Raw genomic sequence first — 26,694 nt, forward strand, 5'->3', positions numbered from 1 at the left:
CAAAAAACTCCTTGGTGGCAGGGCCCCGGGAATGGATGAGATACGCCCGGAGTTCCTCAAGGCTCTGGATGTTGTAGGACTATCTTGGTTGACACGTCTCTGCAACATTGCATGGACATCGGGGACAGTTCCTGTGGATTGGCAGACTGTGGTGGTTGTCTCCCTCTTTAAGAAGGGGGACCGGAGGGTGTGTTCCAACTACAGAGAGATCACACTCCTCAGCCTCCCTGGAAAAGTCTATTCGGGGGTTCTGGAGAGGAGGGTCCATCGGATAGTCGAACCTCAGATTCAGGAGGAACAGTGTGGTTTTCGTCCTGGTCGCATAACAGTGGACCAGCTCTAAACCCTTACCAGAGTCCTGGAGGGTGCATGGGAGTTTGCCCAACCAGTCTACATGTGTTTTGTGGACTTGGAAAGGCATTCAACCGTGTCCCTCAGGGAATCCTGTGGGGGTGCTCTGGGAGTTTGGGGTACCGGACCCCCTGATAAGGGCTGTTCGGTCCCTGTGCAACTGGTGTCAGAGCTTGGTCCGCATTGCCGGCAGTAAGTTGAACCCATTTCCAGTGAGAGTTGGACTCTGCCAGGGCTGCCCTTTGTCACAGATTCTGTTCATAACTTTTATGGACAGAATTTCTAGGCACAGCCAGGGTGTTGAGGGGGTCCGGGTTGGTGGACTCAGGATTGGGTCACTGCTTCTTGCAGATGATGTTGTCCTGTTTGCTTTACCAGGTCGTGACCTTCAACTCTCTCTGAATCGGTTTGCAGCTGAGTGTGAAGTGGCTGGGATGGGAATCAGCACCTCCAAATCTGAGACCATGGTCCTCAGCCGGAAAAGGGTGGAGTGCCCTCTCAGGGTTGGAGGCAAGATCCTGCCCCAAGTGGAGGAGTTCAAGTATCTTGGGGTCTTGCTCACGAGTGAGGGGAGAATGGAGCGTGAGATCGACAGGCGGATCGGTGCAGCGTCTGCAGTGATGCAGGCTCTGCATTCATCTGTTGTGGTGAAAAAGGAGCTGAGCCATAAGGCAAAGCTCTCAATTTACCAGTCGATCTATGTTCTTGCCCTTATCTACCCCTACTCTCTCTTGTTTCTTTTTCCGGTTTCTCTGTGGTGGCGGCCTGCACCACCACCAACCTACTCAAAGCACCATGATGCCCCAGCATTGATGGACTAAAAGCCAGAAGTCCACGTGATCATCATCATCATCATCATCAAGTCCTTCCGTGAAAACCATAAATACAAAGAGGACTGTTTCATTTATGTTAGGTAGATTGCCCAGAGGGGACTTGGCGGTCTCATGGCCTGGAATCCCTGCAGATTTTATTTTTTCTCCGGCCGTCTGGAGTTTTTTTTGTTTTTTCTGTCCCCCCTGGCTATTGGACCTTACTCTTATTCTATGTTAATTAATGTTGACTTGTTTTATTTTCTTACTGTGTCTCTTATTTTTCTATTCTTCATTATGTAAAGCACTTTGAGCTACATTCTTTTGTATGAAAATGTGCTATATAAATAAATGTTGTTGTTGTTGTTATCTATGGTCATGAGCTATGGGTAGTGACCAAAAGAACGAGATTGTGAATAGAAGCAGCTGAAATGAGTCTCCTCCACAGAGTGTCTGGGCTTTCCCTTAAAGATAGGGTGAGAAGCTCAGTCATCCGGGAGGGGCTCAGAGTAGAGCCGCTGCTCCTCCACATCGAGAGGAGTCAGATGAGGTGGCTCGGGCATGTGATCAGGATGCCTCCTAAACGCCTCCCTGGTGTGGTGTTCCGGACACGCTGGAGGGACTATGTCCCCCGGCTGGCCTGAGAATGCCTCGGTATTCTCCCGGAAGAGTTAGAAGAAGTGGCCGGGGAGAGGGAAGCCTGGGCATCTCTACTCCAGCTGCTGCCCCCGCGACCTGACCTTGGAAAAGCAGAAGAGGATGGATGGATGATTTATCATACATAAGCATTTGCCACAATGTACCTGTATCTCTCAGACTGTGTACTTCTCCTGTCATTATTGAACCTGTTTGCTTTATGTAACTTGCTGATTTGGTGCTATGGTGACTTCCATTATTAAAATGCCTTTCTGGTTTAAACTGGCAAGTATCAAATATTAAACTGTTTTTTCTTCTTAATAAAACAATCTGTTCTTTAGTGAACAATGGTTTTGACCCACATTTTATACTGAATTCTTCCTTTTCATTTAAAATAATAGTAAAAGTTGTAATAAAATGTAATGACAAAGGCTCAATTGTGTACCTAGCTAAATCTTACAGTTAGGTAAAACACTTGAAAACATGCTAAACAGACCATATAAGACAATTAAATGCAATTTAGTGTAACCAGAAGATGTGGAAAGTGAGAAACCACCCTGAGATATAAAAAATAAGATACAGTCATATGAAAATGTTTGGGAACCCCTCTTAATTCTTTGGATTTTATTTTATCATTGGCTGAGCTTTCAAAGTAGCAACTTCCTTTTAATATATGACATGCCTTATGGAAACGGTTGTATTTCAGCAGTGACATTGTTTATTGGATTAACAGAAAATATGCAATATGCCTCATAACAAAATTATACAGGTGCATAAATTTGAGCACCCCAACAGAAATATTACATCAATACTTAGTTGAGCCTCCTTTTACAAATAAAACAGCCTCTAGACACCTCCTATAGCCTTTGATGAGTGTTTGGATTCTGGATGGAGGTATTTTTGACCATTCTTCCATACAAAACCTCTCCAGTTCAGTTAAATTTGATGGCTGGCGAGCATGGACTGCCTGCTTCAAATCATCCCATAGATTTTCGATGATATTCAAGTCAGGGGACTATGACGGCCATTCCAGAACATTGTACTTCTCCCTCTGCATGAATGCCTTTATAGATTTCGAACTGTATTTTGGGTCGTTGTCTTGTTGGAATATCCAAGCCCCGAGTAACTTCAACTTTGTGACTGATGCTTGAACATTATCCTGAAGAATTTGTTGATAATGGGTTGAATTCATCCAACCCTCGACTTTAACAAGGGTCCCAGTCCCTGATCTAGCCAGACAGTCCCACAGCATGATGGAACCTCCACCAAATTTGACAGTAGGTAGCAGGTGTTTTTTTTTAGAATGTGGTGTTCTTCTTCCACTTTGCAAAACGCTTTTTGTTATGACCAAGTAACTCAATTTTTGTCTCATCAGTCCAAAGGACTTTGTTCCAAAATTAATTTGGCTTGTCTAAATGAGCATTTGCATACAACAAACGACTCTGTTTGTGGCGTGAGTGCAGAAAGGGCTTCTTTCTCATCACTCTGCCATACAGATGTTCTTTGTGCAAATTGCTCTGAATTGTAGAATGATGTACAGATACACCATCTGCAGCAAGATGTCTTTGGAGGTGATCTGTGGGTTGTCTGTAACCATTCTCACAATCCTGCAAATATGCCGCTCCTGTATTTTATTTGGCCTTGCAGACCTGGGTTTAACAGCAACTGTGCCTGTTGCCTTCCATTTCCTGATTACATTCCTTACAGTTGAAACTGACAGTTTAAACCTCTGAAATAGCTTTTTGTAGTCTTCCTCTAAACCATGATACTGAACTATCTTTGTTTTCAGATCTTTTGAGTGTTGGTTTGAGGATCCCATGCTGTCATTCTTTAGAGGAGAATCAAAGGGAAGCACAACTTGCAATTGACCACCTTAAATACCTTTTCTCATGATTGGACACAACTGTCTTATGAAGTTCAAGGCTTAACGAGTTAATCCAACTAATTTGGTGTTGCAAGTAATCAGTATTGAGCAGTTACATGCATTCAAATCAGCAAAATTACAAGGGGACACACATTTTTGCACAGCCAGTTTTTCACATTTGATTTAATTTCACACAACTAAATACGGCTTCACTAAAAATCTTTGTTCAGAAAACACCCCAGTACTCAGATGTTCCTAGGAAGACATACCACTGTTATCTTTTTTGTTGAAAGTAAATTATTATGCAGGCTGAGAGGGGTTCCCAAACGTTTTCATATGACTGTAGTATTAAAAACAATAACATTAACAAACTCATATACAAACTGGCACACATTTTTTAATAATTTATGAAAACTTAAATTTGAATGGCAAAACATAAAGACAATTCTTAAGAAAAATGTATTCACTACTGTATATTTAAAAAAAACTATATTTGCATTATTTGGTTCTGTTTATGAGGAAGTATTTGCAAATTTAGCTTATTGAGTTTAGTATATTTTTATATAGCACAATTCACTGAGTCCAAGCACACAGTTTTCAGGTAAAATACAAATGCAAACTTTGCAAATTAATTGTTACATAATGAGTACACTTATAGACACAGATTTGTTTAAATAAACAGAAAAGCAAAGTAGTTTGAAATGGATTAAATAAATGGAGCCCAGGAATATCTAGCAATTACCATTAATGAATTTTTGAACTATGGCCAAATGTGCGTGGTTCTTGCAGTTTACCTTGAAGGGAATTCAAACTCTTTATGTCTGATTATGTGTCCCTGACTAAGCCTGAATTCTAACACAAAAATTTTACAATAATGCAGCACATAGAATATTGAACACAGGATTATTAAAGAGGAATAGAAAAGTTAAACAAGTAAAACTGAGAACAAAAGGAATTTAAAAGTTCTAATTTTTGGCATAGGAAAGTTAGAGTTAATTGTTATACAGCTGCCAGCCACAACAATAAAACCACTGACAGGTGATGTGAATTACATTGATTATCTCTTTACAATGTCACCTGTCAATGAATGGAATATATTAGGCAGTAATGCGACAGTGAGCTCTTGAAGGTGAGGTGTTGAAAGCAGGAAAAATGGGCAAGTGTGAAGATCTGAATGACTTTGACAAGGGATAAATTGTGATGGCTAGACAAATGGATCAGAGCATCTCCAAAAATGTCAGGTGTTCCCAGTACCTACCAAAAGTGATTACGAAGTGCAGAGGGTTATGGTGCAATGGAACCTTATCAGAATTGGTTAATGTTAAGAGTGCTGTTCTACAGGGGTCAATACTAGGGCCACTGCTATTTTTAATATACATAAGTGATTTAGATAGGAATATAAGTAACAAGCTTTCACAGATGATACCAATATACAGTAGGTGAATTGGAAGATAATCTGGAATCCGTTGAATCGTTACAAAAGGACTTGGACAGCATACTCGCCTGGGCAGATTTGTGGAAGATGAAATTTAATGTCAGTAAATGTAAAGTATTACATTTAGGAAGTAAAAATGTTAGGTTTGAGTACACAAATCGAAAGTACTTATGGGAAGAATTTAGAAGTCATAGTGGACTCGGCTTTATCAACTGCCAGACAGTGTTCAGAAGCCATTAAGAAGGCTAACAGAATGATACATTATATAGCACAATGTGTGGAGTACAAGTTTGAAGAGGTTATTCTCAAGCTTTATAATGCACTGGTGAGGCCTTATCTGGAGTACTGTGTGCAGTTTTGGTCTCCAGGCTACAAAAAGGATATAGCAGCACTAGAAAAAGTCCAGAGAAGACTGGCTGGGCTAATAACAGGACTACAGGGAATGAATTATGGCGAAAGATTAAAAGAGCTGAGCCTTTTCAGTTTAAGCAAAAGAAGAACTGTTTAAAATTACAAAAGGAATTATTACAGTAGGTTGAAACTATTTTAAAATTAGTTAATCAAGAACACGGGGACACTGCTAGATACTTGTTAAGGGTACATTTTACACAAAAATTTGGACGTTTTTCTTTACACAGAGAACCATAGACACTTGGAATAAGCTACCAAGTAGTGTCATAGACAGGAAGACTTTACAGATTTTCAAAACTTGACTTAATGTTCCTGCAGTGGGTTGGCACCCTGCCCAGGGTTGGTTCCTGCCTTGTGCCCTGTGTTGGCTGGGATTGGCTCCAGCAGACCCCCGTGACCCTGTATTCGGATTCAGCGGGTTGGAAAATGGATGGATGGATGGATGGACTTAATGTTATTTTAGAAAAATTAAGTGAATTGGACTGGTGTGCTTTGTTTGGCTGAAAGACTGGTTCTTCTCAAGATCGCTCTGTTTTGATGTCTAATGTTGAACCAGTGCTGCAGTGGGCTAGTGCCCTGCCCGGGGCTTGTTTCCTGCCTTGTGCCCTGTGTTCACTGGAATTGGCTCCAGCAGACCCCTGTGACCCTGTAGTTAGGATATAGCAGGTTGGATAATGGATAGATGGATGTTGAAGCAGTGACAGGATCATGGGTCCCCAAGGCTAGCCCATCTGGTCCGATCCCTACTGTAGCATAAATTGCTGAAAAACTTAATGCTGGCTGCAAGAGAGGTGCCAGAACACACAGTGCATGTCAGTTGCTGTTTATAATGCTGGGTCACAATGCCCATGCTGATCACTGTTCATTGCAGAAAGCACCTACAATGGGCATGTGAGTGTCAGAACTGGACATTGGAACAATGGAAGTATGTGGCCTGGTCTGATGAATCACATTTTCTTTTAGATCATGTGAATGGTCAGGTGCGTGTTCATCGTTTATCTAGGCAAGAGATGGCACAGGATTCATTCTGAGGATACTCTGAGAAATGTTCTGCAGGGAATCCTTGGACCCTGGCATACATGTAGATGTTACTTTGACACATACCACCTACCTAAAGATTGTCATAGACCAGGTACACCCCTTCATGACAATGGTATTCAATGAGGGTAGTGGCCTCTTTCAACAGGATAATGCCACCCTGCCATACTATAAAGATTGTTTGGGAATGGTTTAACGAACATGACAAAGAGTACATGATGTTGACTTGGGACCTCATGAACTCACAAATGTTGCGCACGGCCATTTCCATGCTCACTTTGAGATGTATAAAAAATAAACTTGGTGTAAAGCCACATGCATTTTCACACCAGCCTTACACCATGCATGTGCACTTTTCTGCTCGGTTTTGCAAACGCGTAGCACCAGGTGTCAAAGCAGTGCTACTGTTTCTGTGTGGTTTCCCTTTATTTTTAGATTCACATCCATGACGCGGAACTTATCAAATGTGCCAAAATTAATTGCATATTGTTTACAAATTTAAGACACTTGGATGTAATCATTACATAAAAATATAATGATGCACAAAATGGCCAAACTATTCCAAACAGCATGGCTGCTTTAGCATTGTTACTCTCAATACACCAAAGATAGTATTTTAACCTGTTTATTGTATTTGTGTGTGGAATCACAGTTGCATGGGTTAAGTCGAGAGCACAAAGTATTATAGCTGACAGCAGAGTATACAGCTTCTAGCCCTGGAGGACATTATAGCACAAACTGCCTCAGAAAACCCACCAGCATCTGCATGGATTCCACTCACCCATGCCAAAGTCTGTTTGAACTTCTCCTGTCTGGCAAACACACGGACCTCGAGGCTCAGAAACAGTTTCATCCCAAGAGCTATAAACTCACTCAATCAGTCCAGAATTGTTTGTACTTATAATTTTAATTACCTCACTGTAAACTTGCACTACAATATTATTGGCTGCAATATTGCACAGCCTGTACCATTTTATGAACCATGTGCACTCTCTACACTATATGTACTTTTTATTGCTTTTTATCCTATTATTGTTATTATTTTTATCATTTTATAGGAAAATATGTTTATGGAGAAGTTGCATATTGAATCTCATTGTACCATACAATGACAATAAAGGAATTCAATTCAATTAAATAGAACAGACCTTGAAGGTGATTATGACTGGCTTCTTAGTTGAATTATATTTCCAAGAGCTATCCTTTTGAAGCTTTGTGCTGTATAGAATTCTAGATTGTATTCTTTATATCATTTCATAATAAAATGCATTAAAGTATGTATATTTGTTACCTACTGTATGATGCTAGGGGTCACTGTTGCCCCTTCAAACCCAACAAACAGATGATCTGGACACAGTTTAAAGCAACAGGTAAATCCTTTAATTCCTTTCTTCCTTTAATAGTGCCTTTAAGCACTTCCACCACAATTAACAGGCAAGTGAATACACAATACTACAATAATAATTAAATATTCTCGCCTCCACACTCCCCAGCAAGCTCTGCCCTACACATCCAGACTCTGGCTCGTTTGCTGGGTTTACAACAGTCCTTTATATAGTCCTTGACCCGGAAATGCTGTTAAGTCACCATGACTTTAGAGTACTTCTGGGCTATGTAGAAAGTAGAGACTCCCAGGTCTCCCTGCACCCATGGTACCCAGCAGGGCTGTGAAGCAGAACTCCAGATCCCATGGTGTCCTGCAGGAATCTGGGGCACCGATATGCCGCATGGAAGCTAGCATCCTGGGGGAGGCAGTGTCCCAAAGCAGCTGCCTTCCCCAATCCTTTCATTCTTTGGGCTTCCTGGCTGGGTTCTGCTGCTGGCCGACCATCACACTTCATTTAAATAATTAAACATGTGTTGGCACGGTGATGCAGTGGTAGAAATTAGATGGTGCCCTGTCCAGGGACTGTTCCTGCCATGAACTCTATTCTTGCTAGGACTGGTGTTGCCCTGAATGGATGGAGGGATGGATGGATGGATGGATTTAGTCATTAAACATGCATAATGAGGACATTTCAATGTTCTTTAAAAGATTTTTAAGCTTACAGTTGATTTTACATTTATTACAGATGGTTATTGTGTATGTAGAGAAAGTACTTTGTAAATGAAAGGACAGAAATTGGGAGTTGGTGCGTGTTGCAGAGAAAGTACTGGGGCAATATATTATTCCATCCAGGGTTGTTTGCATCACAGCAAGCATCTTGTGGCAGGCAGGAACAATCTCTAGATGGGGCGCCAGGTCATTGCTACTGCTGCACCACCGTGCCACCACATTTTTAATACTGCTTTAATGCATTTCATCGTGAAAATGATATCAAGTACACATCTTATTATTTAGAAATGTTTAGAGAGCTGTAATATCATGAATTTAATTTATTCTGTGTGGTGATCGCTGCCTGTCGGTGTAAGAGAAAGCCTGTTTAAGAAGCATGTAATAATTAACGACTGGGTCGGGGAACACATAGAATGCAAAGCATTGAACATGCTACTTTAGTTACAATGGGATTTGAGAAACTGTAGTAAATGAAACATCGATTTTAAGATGAAGTTTACAATGTTCTACTTTAATCACAAAATAAACTACAAGACTAAAGTCGACATAGACCTTTTTTCTTTACTGTGTCCCTGTTTTCTTTTTCTCTTCTCTCTGGCCATAATGTTTTTCCATATGACACTCACACACTCGCCTTTTCATGTCAACTTTGACATCTGACCACTTTCTTTTTGAAATTCTTCTTTTATATATGTGCTTTTACCATCGTCTTTTAACAAAACACTGAAAGGAAGGGCTATTTATATTGATTTGTATAATCAAATATGCAAAATTCTGGGAGGAGTCAGGGTGGGGTTGTAGATGCATGCATGTGTGTTCAAATTCACGTTGCTTTGGATTTATAAAGGGCAAGTGCGTGGAAATTTGCTTACACACAATTTTATGAATCTTTTTGTGCGTAAGCTCATTTCTTTTTTTGTCCATACACCATGTTTTAGTATGAATTCTACACATGGCGTTAGACATGAGGCCCCAGGTCTTCAAAAGTCCCAGATCTGAATACAGTCATGCTCCTGTGGTATGTATTTGAAAAACAAATCTAATCCATGGGGGCCCGATCTCGCAACTTAAAGTCTTAAAGCCAGATACCACTGGACACCTTCAGAGGTCTTATGGAATCCATGCTTCAACAGGTCAGGGGTATTTTGGCAGCACAAAGGGAACTTATACAATACTTATACTTATACAATAATAAGCTGGTGGTTTTAATGTTGTGGCTGATTGGTGTATGTTGTGCATTAGAGTAAGGAGTAAAGTCAGTTTCACAATTCACAATTCAAATAACATAATTTTCTAAAAGTAAACCTGATAATGTAAGTTACTTTTACTTAAACACAATGTAATGAGCTTTTTAAAACATTATTAAATGTTAAAAATTACAAGCAAGAAATAAGAATACATTTGACCTAACTTTGAGAAAAGGACTAAACAGATTTGATATAATACATAGTAAATGGGATCCAGCATTTTGGTACAGTAATTGTTTATTGATCTTTAACTTACTGTTGTGAAAAGGAAATAGAAGAACTTTTCAGGTTTAGTGCAGAGTCAACGGAAGACAGGTCGATTACAAAATCAATTCAAAGGAAATTCTTAATTGTTAAAAATGAAGATTAATTAGAATGAATAGAAGCAACAATCAATTATATTGCATTATATTCTAATGTGTCAGATAAGTGGTAAACCTGTGTTCAAGTGAAATAGCAGACCAGCCAAATCGTGCCAATTGGGTTTACTCTGCAGCATAATTTATGTGCAGAACAAGTCCATGTTTAATTGATTTGAAATGTACAGTAATTCTGAATAATTGTCAGCACTCTGTTTAACTTCATAAACATCTTTTAATATTGCACATCACCCAAAATGTACTTTTTGCATACTATTTTGCATTAATATTAATTCAGCACAAAACTATTTATGTGATTGCTCCAAAATTTCATTTTTACCATGATGTGGACTTTGGATCTATGAGCTTAGCATCCTTTAGTCTTTATATTCCATTGTATTTGCTGCTGATTTTATCACACAGTAGGGTATATAAAATCCTCATTAACTTTTTATAATTTGGATTAGTTCTTTTAAAATTTTTACTTCTTTAGTATTTTAAGGTAACTGATTTAAAAAATCATAATGTATGCAATTGATGTATAGTTTACAAATATTGCATATAGAGCTTGCTTTCTTAGATTATCTTAATAACAGAAACATACTCAACTGGCAGTTCCTTAATATCCAATCTGTTCAGTGGTGATCTGGCAGTAAAACACTGTGCTGTTTATACTTCAAATTTTATTACATCCATTTAGTTTTGATTATGTAAATGTTCTTTTGCTAAAGGTAAACTCATTGTTCAGGCTAACACCTACATTTCATTAGGATTCAGGCAACTAAAGTCTGAAGTGTTAGAATGGAAGAGTTATCAGTATCATCTTTTCATTAGGAGAATTATTAGCCATTACATTTTTTTCTGCATTTGAAGACAAGTAATTTTAACTTATCCAATGTTCCATCTCATAGAAGCAGTTAAGTAAAATGATAATTAATGGTAAATACAGCTGAATGCCATCACTCTGCAAACTAATGTGTGCCCAGCCATCTAACTAAACTGTCGAGACTGTGTAATAGCATTCTGTGGTCAGTAGTAGCAGTATTAAATGCTGTACACAAGCCTTGATTTTCTGTATCAGATGATAAGATGTCATTTATGAGTTAATGAATTTATATGTTATGAATTAAGATTATTTCTTTGCTGAGTTCATGTTTAAATCATTTACACAATGTTTTTGGCCTCTTTTTTTCATTGTATTTGTTTAATCTCCAGATTTTGTTTTTCCTTGGCATACATTGATGACACTGTTAGTATTTTCATTTCACAATTCTTTTTATTTATTATTTCTGTTTTACTGTGACACCATTTTCTTTTGCTGTCTTGTAGTTGTTTATTATAATTACCACCTTACCTTGTTTATGGTTGTAATGGTTACCTGTTATTTTCAGCATCCAAGTATTTGGATAAAAATGCAAATGTATACCAATCCAAAGCTATAGTTTGGATTATTACTTCAAACTGTTATTTGCAATCGCCATTGAGCCATTGGCTGTTCACTTTCAAAATTCATCTGAGATAAAGGTCATTATCAGAGAAGGACTTGACCAGAAAATATCACTATATGCAGATGATGTGGTACTATATATATCAGACACAAAAAATTCTCTGCCTGTAGCCTTAACAGCACTAGGAGAATTTCAAAAGATATCTAGACTCCAAATTAACTTGAACAAAAGTGTGCTTTTTCCAGTGAATTCTCTAGCACACCACATTAGATTGGATACCTTCCCTTTTATCAACACAGATCAGTTAGAATACCCAGGGGTAAACATCACAAATAAATGTAAAGGTCTTTTTCAACAAAATTTTGTTTTCTGCATTGAAAAACAAGTCATCCATTGATGGTCTACCCCCCATCTCAATTTAACAGGAAGAATTAACACTGTCAAGATGGATATCCTTATTAAGCTTTTTCAAAATATCCTGTGTAAGAAAGGCGTTATATTGCACCCGACCCGACACAGATTCGACACGGGAGGCACGTGTAAAACAAATATATCCTTTTATTTTTCTTCAGCTGAAGGGCACGTCTTCCCTGTAATCCCTCCAGCCACAATACAGTCCCAAGCACTAATCACTGAGGCACCACAATCCTCTCTTTCACCATCACCAATCCTCCACAGCTTTGTCCTCCTTCCACCCGACTCTGGCCAACGAGTGGTGGTTTCTGGCTCCCTTTTATCAGGCACCTGGAAGTGCTCCATGTGGTTGATTGCTGGCCTCCAGCTGTGCTTGCAGGTGCAGTGAAACCAGTGTCAAAAAGGGGCCAGTTGTTCCTGGTGCAGCACCCCCTGGCGTCACCTGTGGAACCCCACAAAGTTGCACAGAACTCAATTCCCATGAAGCCCTGGGGGAGTCCGAGGCACTGCTGTAACCCAGGGATGCTGTCATCTAGTGTCCAGGGGGAGATACTGGGCTTCCCACCCTTGTCCATCTGGCAGATATAGTGAAGGGGTGTCACGCCAGGCATGGGGCCCGGCCATCTGCCACACCCTATATATATTGTGAGACTTCTGAACTGTTTCTGAACCCTCCCCAATGGGACGACACACAGAAGCACAACTGCCACGTCCATTGAGGGTTGCTTGTTCATCGCAGAGGCAAATGCAGATTCGCAGCACCACAGAAACAATTACAAGCTGACTTCTGCCATGCGCAAAGCACTGGTTGCCTGATTTGTGATGCAGGGAATATTATAACTTGGCCATTGACCTGACCCTGCCTGTTTGCTGTGTCTGTGTACAGTAGAATGGTAGATCCTGCTACAATAAATAACCTTGCTGTTCCTGTTTCCAGTTGAATAAAGCTGGTTTGCTAAACGGCGGGAGACCTATGACAACCCAACCTCCTGTGATACAGTACTGCCCTTCCTTCTGTTTTCTGTTCATGAGTCCCTCCAAGTTTCTATCAGGTTGAGTCCTTTCAAACTACAATTTGGCTGCCGACCGGACGGGGTATTAGACATTTTTAAAGAAGAGTGGACAGGGACTTGCAAAGCACCTCCTGGGGGGAGGTTTGTCAACCGAGTTGTTTTGCTGCAGGAACAGATTTCCAGGTTGTCCTCTATTGTGGTGGAACATCTGCAGGATGCGCAAAACCATGATTATGACAAGATGAATAAACTCCGTGAATTTAAAAAGGGGGTGTGGTATAGCGGGTCCACAGCTCGTTTAGCAAAGGCCATTTTAAATAAATAATCACCGCTCTCGCGGTGGCTTAGCAAGGGGGCATTGGGCCATAGCAAGCCACGGGGCGATCTGCGGTGTGGGCATTTCTCACCGAGTGCACAGGTGAGGGACTACCCACATCCGTTATTGCTCCCGTGGATAACATGCTACAGCTGCTATGGCCCCTCGCATTATAAAAAGCGCGAGTCGGTTTGGAGAAGGGGGAGATCAGAGAACAAGATGGAAAGTAAAGAGAAAGAGAAGGAAACAGAGGTGGACAACAGGAAGCAGTAAGGAGAGAGAGAGAGCGAGCGACCAAATTGGTGCTGCAGGATGCGAGCGAGTGAACGCTCACAGGCAGCTGAAGGCAGCCTGGGTGTTTGGCCAACACCTGGGAGAAGTTGTGGTCTCTCCCGCAGTGTTTGTTTTGAAGGGCGGGAGTGACCAGGAAGGTGCAAGACTCTCCGCGGAAGGTAGCGGGAGTCGGGACTTGGGACGTAGTGTTCCCTGTGTGAGAGCCTTGGTCACAGTGGAATTCCCAAGTCACTGTCAGGGGGAGCCAACCGGAGCCAAGGATCGGAAAGGTGACTGACAGTAGCAGCAGGAGTAGGCAGAAGGCCACCTGCATTGAGAGCGTCTCACCTGTTGCAGGGCCCATATGGGAGAAGCAGGTGAGACGCTAACACTAACAGGGAAGAAGCACCGGGCTTGTCATTTGTTTTTAAATACTGCTTCCTAAGAAACATTTTAACCTCTGGATTTAAAGGATTGTTTTTCTATTTATTGATTTTTTAACCTCCACATTTTCCTTTAATGGATTATTTATTTAATGAAGATTTTTGAGACTCACTGCATTATTTATTTAATTGAACACTTTGACTGTTTTTGTTGACTGTTTTAATAAAAGCACCGTTGCATTTTTTATCATCCCCTTGCTTACTTGTTGCCTTCACTGACTAGCTCACTCGGTAACATTATCAACAGTGTTGGGTTCAAGGGCTCCCAAACAGAGATGGGAGCATGGAGCCAAACCCGCATCGTCACAGGGGGATCACATACTGGTGTTGATCCCATCTGATCCACATAAATTACGGGCTGTGATTGCAGATCGTATGTCCCCAGTGGATTATAAAGTCAGAATTCCATGGCACGACCCCCAGCAGGTCCTTGTCATGTCAGCAGTTGTCCCTCAGACTGAAGTCGCTATTGGGGATAAATTAACTGACACTCAGAAGACAGAATTGCTATCACTAATCAAGAGAAACTCGGATGACTTTTTGGCCATGCCGGGCCAAACAGATATTGCGGAATACAAGACCATGACTGTGCCTGGTGTTACTGTACATGTGCAAGGAAGGTGATACACAAAGAGGTTCAACAGATGCTCAAGATGGGCGTAATTCATGAAAGCAAAAGTGAACGGTGAAGCCTTATTTTGGTTTTCTCAAAACCTGATGGTTTGGTTCAGTTTTGAATTGATTTTAGGACACTGAATAAAATTTCTAAGCTTGACGCATACCTGATGGCGTGTGTGGATGACATGTTGGAAAAGCTTGGGTGGGCCTCGTATATTTCCACCCTAGATCTCACAAAGGATATTGGCAAGTGCCCTTGGAGGAGTCCAGTTGTGAGAAGACTGCATTCGCCTCTCCAGATGGACTGTTCGAATTTATAAGGCTCCCTTTCGGTCTCCATGGTGCACCTTTGACCTTTCAGTGGATGATGGACCAGATCCTGCATCCCCATTCTGTATACATGGGAGCGTATCTAGACGATGTAGTTATTTTCAGTGGTGAAACGGAGTCTTGTGATTATTGTTGCTACGTCTGATTGGTGAAACAGCCATCCAGTAGATCCACTGGTGGCTTCTCTCCGGCAAAAATACAATATAGTGTATCTAATGGAAAAAAGGTAACGATTCGAGTGTTGGACAATGTAGCAGAGTAAGAGTAGTGTTTCTTCTTCACAAATGTACTCAAGTAAAAAGTATGGTGCAGTAAAACTACTCTTAGAAGTACAATTTTTTTAAAAAGTTACTCAAGTAAATGTAACGGAGTAAATGTAACTCATTACTACCCACCTCTGATCTCCACACAAGGAGGATTGCCTGCTTGTGTACAGCTGACAAATGTTGAACATTTGCATGATAGCACAGCACTTAACACCCAAGTTGTGCCAGTACAGCATGCTACATCTCTGCTGCACCATCTGACAACACATTGCTCCTCAATCCTGCTGATGTGCCCTTGTCACAGGCTGCATGAGTGAAGTGAGAGAGTAGTCCACTCAGCCAGTTTGACAAGTTTGTGTGACATTGTTTTTTCCAACTAGTCCTTTTAAGGATAGTGAGCCACCTCAAAGATCCATGTAAAGAGCAGAGAATCCAGCCAGTGCGGCACTTGGCGCAGACCCTACGATATATTATTATTTTATTTATATAGTTGTGTTAGTGGATTTGTTTTAATACATATACACTGTTCCAAAATGCTAAGTGAAATTTACATTCATTTACCTAATATCTGTAGTAAACTGCTATTATTTTTTGGTATCTTTTAACAAAAATTTTTAAATTCATTAAACAAAATACATTAATAGTTCAGTAAAATGCATACAGTGCATGAATGTAACATATATATATATATACAGTATATGTTATATTCACAATATATATCCATATCATATTGCAATATATATATATCAATTTGTAATCCAATTAAACAACAAATAAAATGTTATATGGGTACAGTAATACTATACCAAATGGTAAAATTGCATTAATCTTGCATTCCATATCATAATTGGGGCAGAATAGCCTTTAAAGCTTCGCTTAAGTCAGTAAAAATGCTACAGCTGGCCCTGGTGCTGAAGTCATTTTTGTATACTCTGTGCTGATTTCAGTCCTGTGGCTGCTGGTAGCTTTCCTAATTTCCAAGTAGAGGAAAGGTAATAAAGAGAGCAGACAGTCTTAAAAGGGACCCAAAGGAGAACATACAATTGGAATGAGCAGGGAGTTTACCTGTGTCTTTTATGTAACATTAAAGTGGCAGTAGCCATTTATTGATACACTAGCCAACCCGCGGCGTAGCATGTTCCGTATAATTATTTATTGATGTGTGAACAATTCCTCAAAGACACAGTTGTCCAAATGGGGAGGGTTTGAGGATACAACTGTCAGTGGATGAAAAGATGGAACTCTAGAGAGAGCAACATATAATAGTCTGTGACTGAAAAGAGGTTTTGGCAGATACAGGCATATCTTTTTGAAAGTTTGGCCCTGTGCCTTATTAATTGTCATTGCAAATGCCAATGTAACAGGAAATTGTCTGCATGTAAAAGTAAAAGGCAAATTTGAATCTGATGGGGTCAGGGAAATCCGGGGAATGAGGTCAGTTTGTGAGGTAGTAGATGTGATAGTCTTACACTCCAGTACATTGCGGTGAATGCTGGAAACAGAAAGTCTAGTGCCATTACAAAGACGAATCTCCTCAACCATGTGCAAATCCATTAACACAAACATTTGTTTGCAGCCACGCTGATGTGACGTCACCTTCCCACTGTCTTCTTACTGAAAAACATTTACAAACACATTTCACACCGGAATTTCAATGCAACATTTGCTCAAAAACCTTCACACTCCAGAAATATCGCAAAGCACATTTAAACACACACTCCACTGAACAAACGCATTCCACACAGGTTTTTCAATGCACAATTTGTTCGAAAACGTTCCGACTGCAGAGATATCTCGACATGCATTTAAAATCACACGCCACTGAACGAATTATGCAATGTGAACATTGCCAGCAATGCTTCAAAACAACTCGTGCTCTCAAGAAGCACTTACAAACTCATTCCAATTCCTTTCAGTGTCAACTCGCAAACCCCATGCACAGTCATCGCATTCAGTTTTACGCTGCTTTTCAAGAAGATACCGCCATTCCTGTCCAAGAACATAACATTGGCCTACCTACCGCAGTATGTACTTCTTGCAATGCCCTTCATTGGTCATCAGAGGAATTGGCGGGCCTGGCCCTGTCGTGCGTATCCCATGGTCTTACAGTTGGTGGGCGGGGCTTACTGTCTTGCGTGCATTCTCTGTCTTGCATGCCCTTAGTGAATTATATATATATATATAATTCCAGCCCACATTGTTCATATAAAAGGTTATTTTTGGCCCTTAGTAAAACTGAGTTTAACACTTCTATCTCTCAACAACACGCTATGCAATCACACAAAATGGGAAATGGTATTTGGCTGCCTTCCTTCTTTGTAACTGATCACAAAAATCATAGAAATTAGTCTGATCAAACAGAGACAGCCTTCCATACAACTGAGTGAATAGTGTGGCTCTGGATTTTGCTCAAGTGTAATGTATATCCTTGCACCTGTTTATACTCAATAGCATCATGATCCATCCTGCAGTGAAATGTTTTTTGTAGAGTTACAATCAATGTCATATCTATCCACATTACAGAATCTCTGTAGAATATCCTAACTCACCTAACCAATAAAGTCCAACATCTAACAACTTGTCTAACCCTCTTAACCTGGAAGAACCATTTTTGGACATACCAACATAATTTTCCAAGGTTACCAATGAGGTAAATGACTAACGAACAGCCATCTTAACAATTGGTGTTCAGAATTATGGGTGAATCGACATGAATTAGAAATTGCTGGTGGTATTAGTTGATTGGAGGAGGTAATAAAGTTCTGCATGTTAAGAGTCAGATGATATAATACAATACAGTTTATTTTTGTATAGCCCAAAATTACACAGGAAGTGCCGCAATGGGCTTTAACAGGCCCTGCCTCTTGACAGCCCCCCACCCTTGACTCTGAGAAGACAAGGAAAAACTCCCAAAAAAACCTTGTAGGGAAAATGGAAGAAACCTGGGAAAGGCAGTTCAAAGAGAGACCCCTTTCCAGGTAGGTTGGGCGTGCAGTGGGTGTCAAAAGAAGGGGGTCAATACAACACAATACACAGAACAGAACAAATCCTTAATACAGCATAATAATAAAAATTTTAGAAGTACGCAGTTTAACAGTAGATGATATGACATAATAGGTTTGGATATTTTTAGAGTCCTGGAGACCTCATCCATCAAGCTGCCTCCCCATTTGACCATTCCACGGCTGAAACATTGCTCCGTTGAAAGGACCCTCTTTCCCATGATTCCTGTGATCCTCCATCAGGGATGACTTTACCATAGGCAGGCAAACAACTTGGCAGGTGGGCGTGGCACCAATGCCACATTTGGGTACCGAGAAAGAAACAGAATAGGTGAGGGTTAGTATTCAAATATAATTATCATGTTACTTATGTTTTAATGCTAATGACTAACAACAGAGATGCAGTATGTACAGTTAATCAGCAGCTCTAGTCAGGATATGCTAAACTGAAGTAGTGAGTCTTCAGCCGGGATTTAAAGGCTGAGACTGAAGGGGCATCTCTTATGGAAGCAGGAAGACCATTCCACAGTTTAGGGGCCCTGTAACTAAAAGCTCGACCTCCCACTGTTATTTTATTAATCCTTGGAATCCTAAGCAGACCGGCATCTTGAGATCTTAATGTGCTCAGGTTTGTAAGTCATGATAAGTTCAGACAAGTAAGCGGACCTTGGCCATTTAATGCTTTATATGTTAAAAGGAGGATTTTGAAATCTGCCCTAAACTTAACTGGGAGCCAGTGTAAGATTTAAGAACTGGAGTTATGTGTTCATATTTTCTTGTTCTTGTAATAATTCTTGCAGCGCATTTTGGATTAACTGGAGGCTGTATAGAGAACAGTTTGAACAGCCAGTGAACACCGCATTGCAGTAGTCAATCCTACTAGAGATAAATGCATGAATTAATTTCTCACAATCCTGTTTATTTAGAAAGCCTTAATTTCCTAACATTTTTAAGATGGAAAAACATGTTTTGGACAACTTTGTAATATGTGCTTTAAATGACATGCTAGAGTCAAAGATAACTCCTAGATTGGGCTGATTCAGTAAAATTAATTGGGATTCCAACTGAGTTAAATGACACAAAATATTGCTGTGATCAGCGTCATTCCCTCCAACAATTAACATCTCTGTTTTATCTGTATTTAAAGACAAGTAGTTCTCATTCATCCATTCCTTTAATTCACTAACACAACTAATTAAAGACAACATCGGAGAAACTTCATTTGATTTAAATGAAAGGTATAACTGGGTGTCATCTGCATACGAGTGAAAATTAACATTATGTTTCCTAATGAGAGATCCCAGTGGAAGCATGTAAAGTGAAAACAGTAAAGGTCCCAGTACTGAGCCCTGCGGACACCATATTGAACTTCTGTGTATAATGATGGAGTACTGTCAGCACATTTCTGTACATATTGGAATCGATTTGATAAATAAGAACTGAACCAAGCGAGCACGGGGCCTGTAAGCCCAACATCGTTTTCTAGCCTGTGCAGTAAAATAGAATGGTCAATGGTGTCAAATGCTGCACTTAAGTCCAACAACATAATTACAGTGGAGTTTCCTTCATCAGAGGATATCAGAATGTCATTTACAACCCGTGTTAGTGCGTTTCTGTACTATGACCAGTGCGAAAGCCAGACTGGAATTTCTCAAATAAATTGTAATGCGTAAGGTGTGACTGAAGCTGACTGGCGACTACATTTTCTAGTATTTTAGAGAGAAATGGTAAATTTGAAATAGGCCGATAGTTATTTAGTATGTGTGGGTCTAGGTCTGACTTTTTAAGTAAAGGTTTAATGACTGACACTTTTAGTGCATCAGGTACGTGCCATGCAGTAATGAACTATTGATAACGGTTAGAATAGAATGCAAGAACATCCATTGCACTTTTACTAGTTTTGTTGGCACTGGATCTAGGGAACAAGTAGTGGGCTTCATTTTAGTAATTAAAGTTAAGACTTCCTGGTGAGTTACAGGATTAAAATTACTAAAGTGCTGAATGCAATGTGCAGGGTCTGCTAAGCTAGTATTTGGTTTGTACTGTGATGCTGAGATCTGGGATCTTATATTTTTAATTTTCTCATTGAAGAAGTTCATAAAGTCTGTACTGCTAATATCTGTTGGTATTTTGCACTGTTGATCTGAATTCCATTTGTTAATTTAGCCACTGTTCTAAAAGTACCTAGGATTTTTATTATTGCTATCTATTAATGTAGAATAGTATTCTGAGCGAGCTTTAAAGAGGGCTTCTTTATATTTATTAACACTCTCTGTCCATGCAATTTGAAAGACATGTAGCTTTGTTGTTCTCCATCTGCGCTCCAGTTTTCGACACTCTAATTTAAGAGCTCGAGTATTTTCATTAAACCAGGGAGAGTTTCTATGTGCTTTGATCACTTTTGTTTTAAGGGGAGCCACTGTGTCCAGAACATCTCTCAAGGTCACATTATAACGTGATATTAGCTGATCTAAATTGTATTCCATGTTTACATTTGATGTTAACTGATCTAAATGGTTTTCCACAATTACACTCGACTTACTCAAGGTATCTATAAATTTTGAAGCAGAATTACAATCTAGATGTCGCACTGTCTTTGTTTTAATCTGTGAGTGCGTTGGCATGGGCAGAACTAAATCAAATGTAATTAAGAAGTGAAATAATTACATTTAATGGAGTAATATTTAAATTTTGAAATTTCAACTTTGTAAGTTATAATTAAGTCTAATGTGTGGTTATGATTATGAGTTGGACCTTTGACAATCTGACAAAATCCTACTGAATTTAACAAATAAGTAAAACATTTGCTAAAAGTGTCAGTTTCCACATCAATGTGTACATTAAAATCCCCCATCAGAACTACGTGATCATAATTTATAGCCATGTGATGTATTAACACTAGAAAACACTAGAATGACTTTAGCTGCAGATGGAAGCTCCACGCAACTGCTGTTACAGTTCTGCCGTTGTCCAGAAACGGTTTAATAAGCTTTATGACCTTAGTCTCAGAAAGTCTTTCCCCCGAGGGGCAACTAAGATCTTTTCCTCAATAAGATCAAACACAGTTGTGTAGGGTGCCACAGGAGCTTCCACCTGCAGTTGAAGTCACTTCAGTACACATGTACTTTGTGAGGATGCCTGTGTCGTCAGAGGAAGCTCTGCAGTCTACTTGTGACTTTATTTTGTAGGAAGATACATAAATAAATCAATGTAAATAACATTCGATCTGACTTTTATATAAGTAACATATAAATGTTTTTATATAAAGACCATCACAAAACATAATCACAAATTGGACTTTGCACGATACTTTGGCGAGCTCTGTAAGCCATGCTTTTTCATTGAAGGACACGTGTAGGGTAGACTGACCAGCAGGATGACGCCCGACCTGTTGCTGCATCCAAACGGTGCCTTTTTTTGCCTTTACGTCGGGTGCAGCTGTGTTGTTCTTATATGTGAGTGGATGTTTCTTGTGGCCTTCTGTTCTCTTTCTCCAATGTAGAATCATCGTCCTCATCTGAGTTCACCTCTGCTATAGCACATCTTTATTTGAAAACAGTAGTGTCAGATCAGGGCTAGCATGAACACGACTGAGAGAATAAAACTGAATAATAAAAAAAAAAAAGCTAACCTTTACAAGTACCATACATTTACACCTGCTGTTACAGACTCAAATCAAATGTATGTTGCCATTGTATAACAGTAACAATACGAGCAGCTCACTACTCAAAACATTAATTCTGGGAAGCAGCCAGGATCAAACCCGCAACCTGTTGATTATAAGTCAGTTGTTGTTACCACTGTACTACCAAAGCTGTCGTTCCAACAATGTACACTAACCATATTTTTTTTTCTTTGATTTTATTTGTGAATAAAGGCACACTTGTTATATTATACTTGCACCTTTTGTGAAAGTGTTTATTTGATATTTGAACTTCAGTATTCACACATTGAATTATACCTTTCACACATTATACACTGAAAATTTTGTCGTTAGTACTAAAACATTAACAGTTTGTCTTCTAGGTATGTGTTCAACTTTTCTTGCATTTCCTGTCATCATACACTTACATAGATCATTGTAGATACCGAACACATGAAATGCATGTGTTTCAAATAACCATATATTATTTACTCTCTACAGCTCCAGGTACCTCACTCCCAGATAAACAAGGTTTGCACTGGGAGAACTTTTTGCCCTTTCTGTGGCGGTGGGGGATGAGAAAGCAGGCTGCTTGCTGCTTTTGCTGATCAACATATTTACAAAACAAAAGATGCTGAATGGGGAGGTGTGAAGGGATTTAAGGCTGGGATTACAAGTTTTTTCATAGGCTTTAGGGATTCTAGTGTTAAATGAGGTAAGAGTAATTACAAAAAGTATAAAAGCATTTTATTATTGATTGCTCACTCCATGGACTTACACATTTGTGCATAATTCTGTGCAAATAAAGAAATGTTCTGTATTCTCGTCTGGGCTCCATGATTGCCTTCATTGAAGATAGTGGAAAGTTATTTCACTGTAATCTCTGAAAATTGGCCTACAGTTAATTGTTTATAAATCTAAAACACAAAATAATTAATTGCCTACAATAAGCATTTACCTCATTCAAGTCTGTATTTAGCAGTTGCACCATTGGCAGTCATGACAGCTTCTCTGTATGGACAGATCCTTATCAGCTTTTCACATTTGGACCATTTTCTTCCCATTCTTCTTTGCAAAACTGCTCAAGCTGTGTCAGGTTACATGGGGATCGTGAGTGGACAGCACTTTTCAAGTCCAGCCACAAATTCTCAATTGGATTGTGAACTGGACTGTCAGTTCTCCACTCTAGGACATTATAATCTTTATAAATCTTTTTTTGTGTAGTGTAGCCTTTATTCCTGGGGTCATCATCTTGCTGAAATGCAAGGCATAGCAGACTGCATAAGATTTTCGTCTGAGATTTTTCTGCATTTTGTTGTGTTCATGGTACCGTCTACCCTCACAGGCCTACCAGGGCCTGCTGCAGAGAAGTATCCCACTGCATGATACTGCCACTACTATGCTTCATGATAGGAATGGTGTATTTTTAAATGTGCAGTGTCTAGCTTATGCCAGACATTGAATTTAGTCTAATGGACTGATCAATTTAGGTCTTATCAGACCACATAAACATCATCCAGCTGACTTCAGAGTCTCCCATGTGACTTCTGACAAACTAACCAAGATGTCGTGTGTATGTTTTTTTTAAGGCTTTCATTTTGCCACTCCCCCATTAGACTGTGACTGGTGCGGCATCTAGGCAACCATTGTTGTATGCTCAGTCTCGCCAATCTTATGTGCTGTAGCTTGCAACTCATTCAAAGATATCAGAGATCTCTTGGTAGCCTCCCTCACTGGTCTTCATGCACAATCCCTCAGTTTTTGTGGACAGCCTGCTCCAGACTTATTTACAGCCATGACATACCCTTTTCATTTCTTAATGTCTAATTGAACTGCCATTCAAGAGATAGTCAGTTACTTGGATATTTTCTTATCTCCATCCTCTGACTTGTGCTTTTTAATCACCTTTTGAATGAGTTACTAGGGGTGTTCTTTTGTCTTGTTAGTCTAGGGTAGCCATACAACACTGACTCACCACAAGATGGAACTTCCAGATCAGGTGCGCTTATACTACAGTCAAATTAAAGTCTGGACTACAGACAGTCATTTAACTATTTATGCAACTTCTGCAACCAATTGCCTACCCCAGTAAGAATATAGATGTGTCATATTACAGAGTAGCTTTAGGTAGTGACCAAAAGAATGACATCATGGGCACAAGTTGTCGAAATGAGGTTTCTGTGCAGGGTGGCTGAGCTATCCCTTAGAGATAAAGTGAGAGGCACAGACATCTGAGAGAGGCTTGGAGTAGAGCTGCTGACTATCTGTAGTGAGAGGAGCTAACTGATGATGTTTGAGCATCTGACATGGATGCCTTCCTATGAAGGCTTTACAGGGACAACAAGGTGGGAGGGGATCCCAGGGAAAACCCTGTGTTCACTGGGCAGATTATATCTCCCACATGGCCTGGGAACACCTTGGAATCCTACCATATGAGTTGGCAAGTGTGGCTGGGGAAACAAATGTGTGGGCCCTATTGGTAATCTGAGACTGGCAACCCAGTCTCAGATTAGCAGTGGCAAATGATTGAATGAATATTGAAGGGAGAATACTTATTTAATGAATTATTTTGTGTTTTATACTTGTAATTTATTTAACCCATGTTGCAGAGATCTGTCTTCACTTTGTATTCAAGTTTTCTGTTGATCATTGTCAAAAATGTCAAATTAAATCCACGTTGATTCAAAGTATAGACATCTGATAGAATAAGAAAACAGAGCACTGATCATTTTTCCTAAATGTCTTAATCTCTCTGAAAATTATAACTGAAGTTTAAACTTATTAAATGATGTGTTCCCAAATTTTTCTGGTATTTTAAGTAGCAAAATACTGCAAAATCAAAATCCTTTGTGTAAACCGAAAGACTGACAATGAATAACCGATGTGTTTCAGAAATTCAGTAGGTTAAATGTTCAGGAGTGCTTTGAAAACATGAGCTTCCCAAGCTATTTTCATATCCTTGGGGCAGTACTAGTCTCTTTTAAACAAACAAACAAAAATAAAATCTGATACCATCAGTAAAGCTTATAAATTACTCCATAACCTTACATAACAGTAGAACAGTATGTTTTTGCATGTATTTTCCATCTCATCAGACAATGTTTGTGTCAAGGGAAAAGAAAAGCATGCAGGAAATTAACAGTTGTCATTACACAACCAAAGTACTTAAAGAAACCCCACCAGAGAAAGGTGTAAACTCTATATAGACAGTACCTGAACCAGGAAGTGTATTTAGCTCTCTGGATCTTTGAAGAAGCATTTCTAACCTATGCACCAGACTAGAAAAATACATGTAAAACTGTCCTTGAACTTTTATTTATCAGCCTGGGTAAGTCAAGATGAAAACCTATATCTACTGTATATAAGATATTTTACTAGGAATTGAAAGTAAATGCATTATTTACATTATGTTTAAATATATTGAATTATACAAAACATACCATACATTGTAACATATAGTACAGTGTTAATTGAAAGTAGGCAGCTGTGGAAGAGCAAATCACTTCTACAACAAGAAAGGTTAAATATGTCTAGTAGGCTTTTTGTTTTGGCAGCCTGGATTTTCCACAATGTCATTTTTTAGTGTCAGTACTAAGCAGAATCAGAAAGCTTACCACAGCGCCCTGCTTTATGTGAACAGATTACTTTCAATTATCATGCGTGAAAGACAGTTAATTCCATTTTTATTACTCTCTTTGTTAATTTAACGCTTTGTCAGTTAATGCCACATCCCTGGTGTTTTGCATGATGGCTAAAGCAGGTTTATTCAAGGCTGGACACTGGGTTAATGAGCTTCTCTGTCATGGCTGTTGGGCACTGCCATGTATCTCTTTCATACTGAAGTACAACCCTGCGGGGTCTCTACCAGCCAGCTTACTGTCCATCTGCTTGCCTTAATGGAGGCATTACTTATAAGACTGAGTACTAAGACACTAACAGCACATTACTGATTTGCTGCCGCTAATACTATTTTTTTGTATTATTAATTGACCAATGCCAGGTTAATACATTAAGTCAACTATTTCAGTGCCTGCTTTATTTGATTCTGTACTAGTGCACTTTCATTTATTTTAGCTAGGACCCATAAAATTATTTATTATGATAAAATGGAGAATAGCTTACAACATTTACAGATTCTTAATAAGGACTGCAGAACTGAATTGTATTAACTGTGAGTTATATATTGCATAATGCATTCAATAATATTAAAATACCTTTTGATGATGTATAATAAGGGTGCTCCAGTCAGACGGTTTAACCAAAACTTCATTGCTGGGTTTTCATGAACAATAAAACATACTTTAAGAATGACAGGGAGTATTTGGTTCACTGAAAATTATTTTCCCTGGATAAATTAATTGAATTGAGAGCTAAATTTTGTGTAGCTATGATCTGTACAGTGGTGCACAGTTGATCCTAATTTGCCAGTTTGATTAGATATACAGAAGTGAACAGTAGGTGGTGCTGCAGGGGTCTTCTATTTTCTTTTGACCTTGAATGTAAGTCCAACATTGGCTACAGAAGTCACCATACAAAGAAGTTTAAAAGGATATACACTTTTAAAAGAATGTAAAATGCCATTAGGAGGTAAAGTCTTCATTTCTCTGACTGTAGGAAGAACAGTCTGTGCTATGACAGATGTGAAGGAAAAAAGTTTGTGAAACAAAGTAACTGTCTCAAAATTACAGTTGAAGAAGTTCTGTTATAGTGAGGAACTGGCAG

The sequence above is a fragment of the Polypterus senegalus genome, chromosome 1 (genome assembly GCF_016835505.1).
Source record: "Polypterus senegalus isolate Bchr_013 chromosome 1, ASM1683550v1, whole genome shotgun sequence".
Classification (NCBI taxonomy): Eukaryota; Metazoa; Chordata; class Cladistia; order Polypteriformes; family Polypteridae; genus Polypterus; species Polypterus senegalus.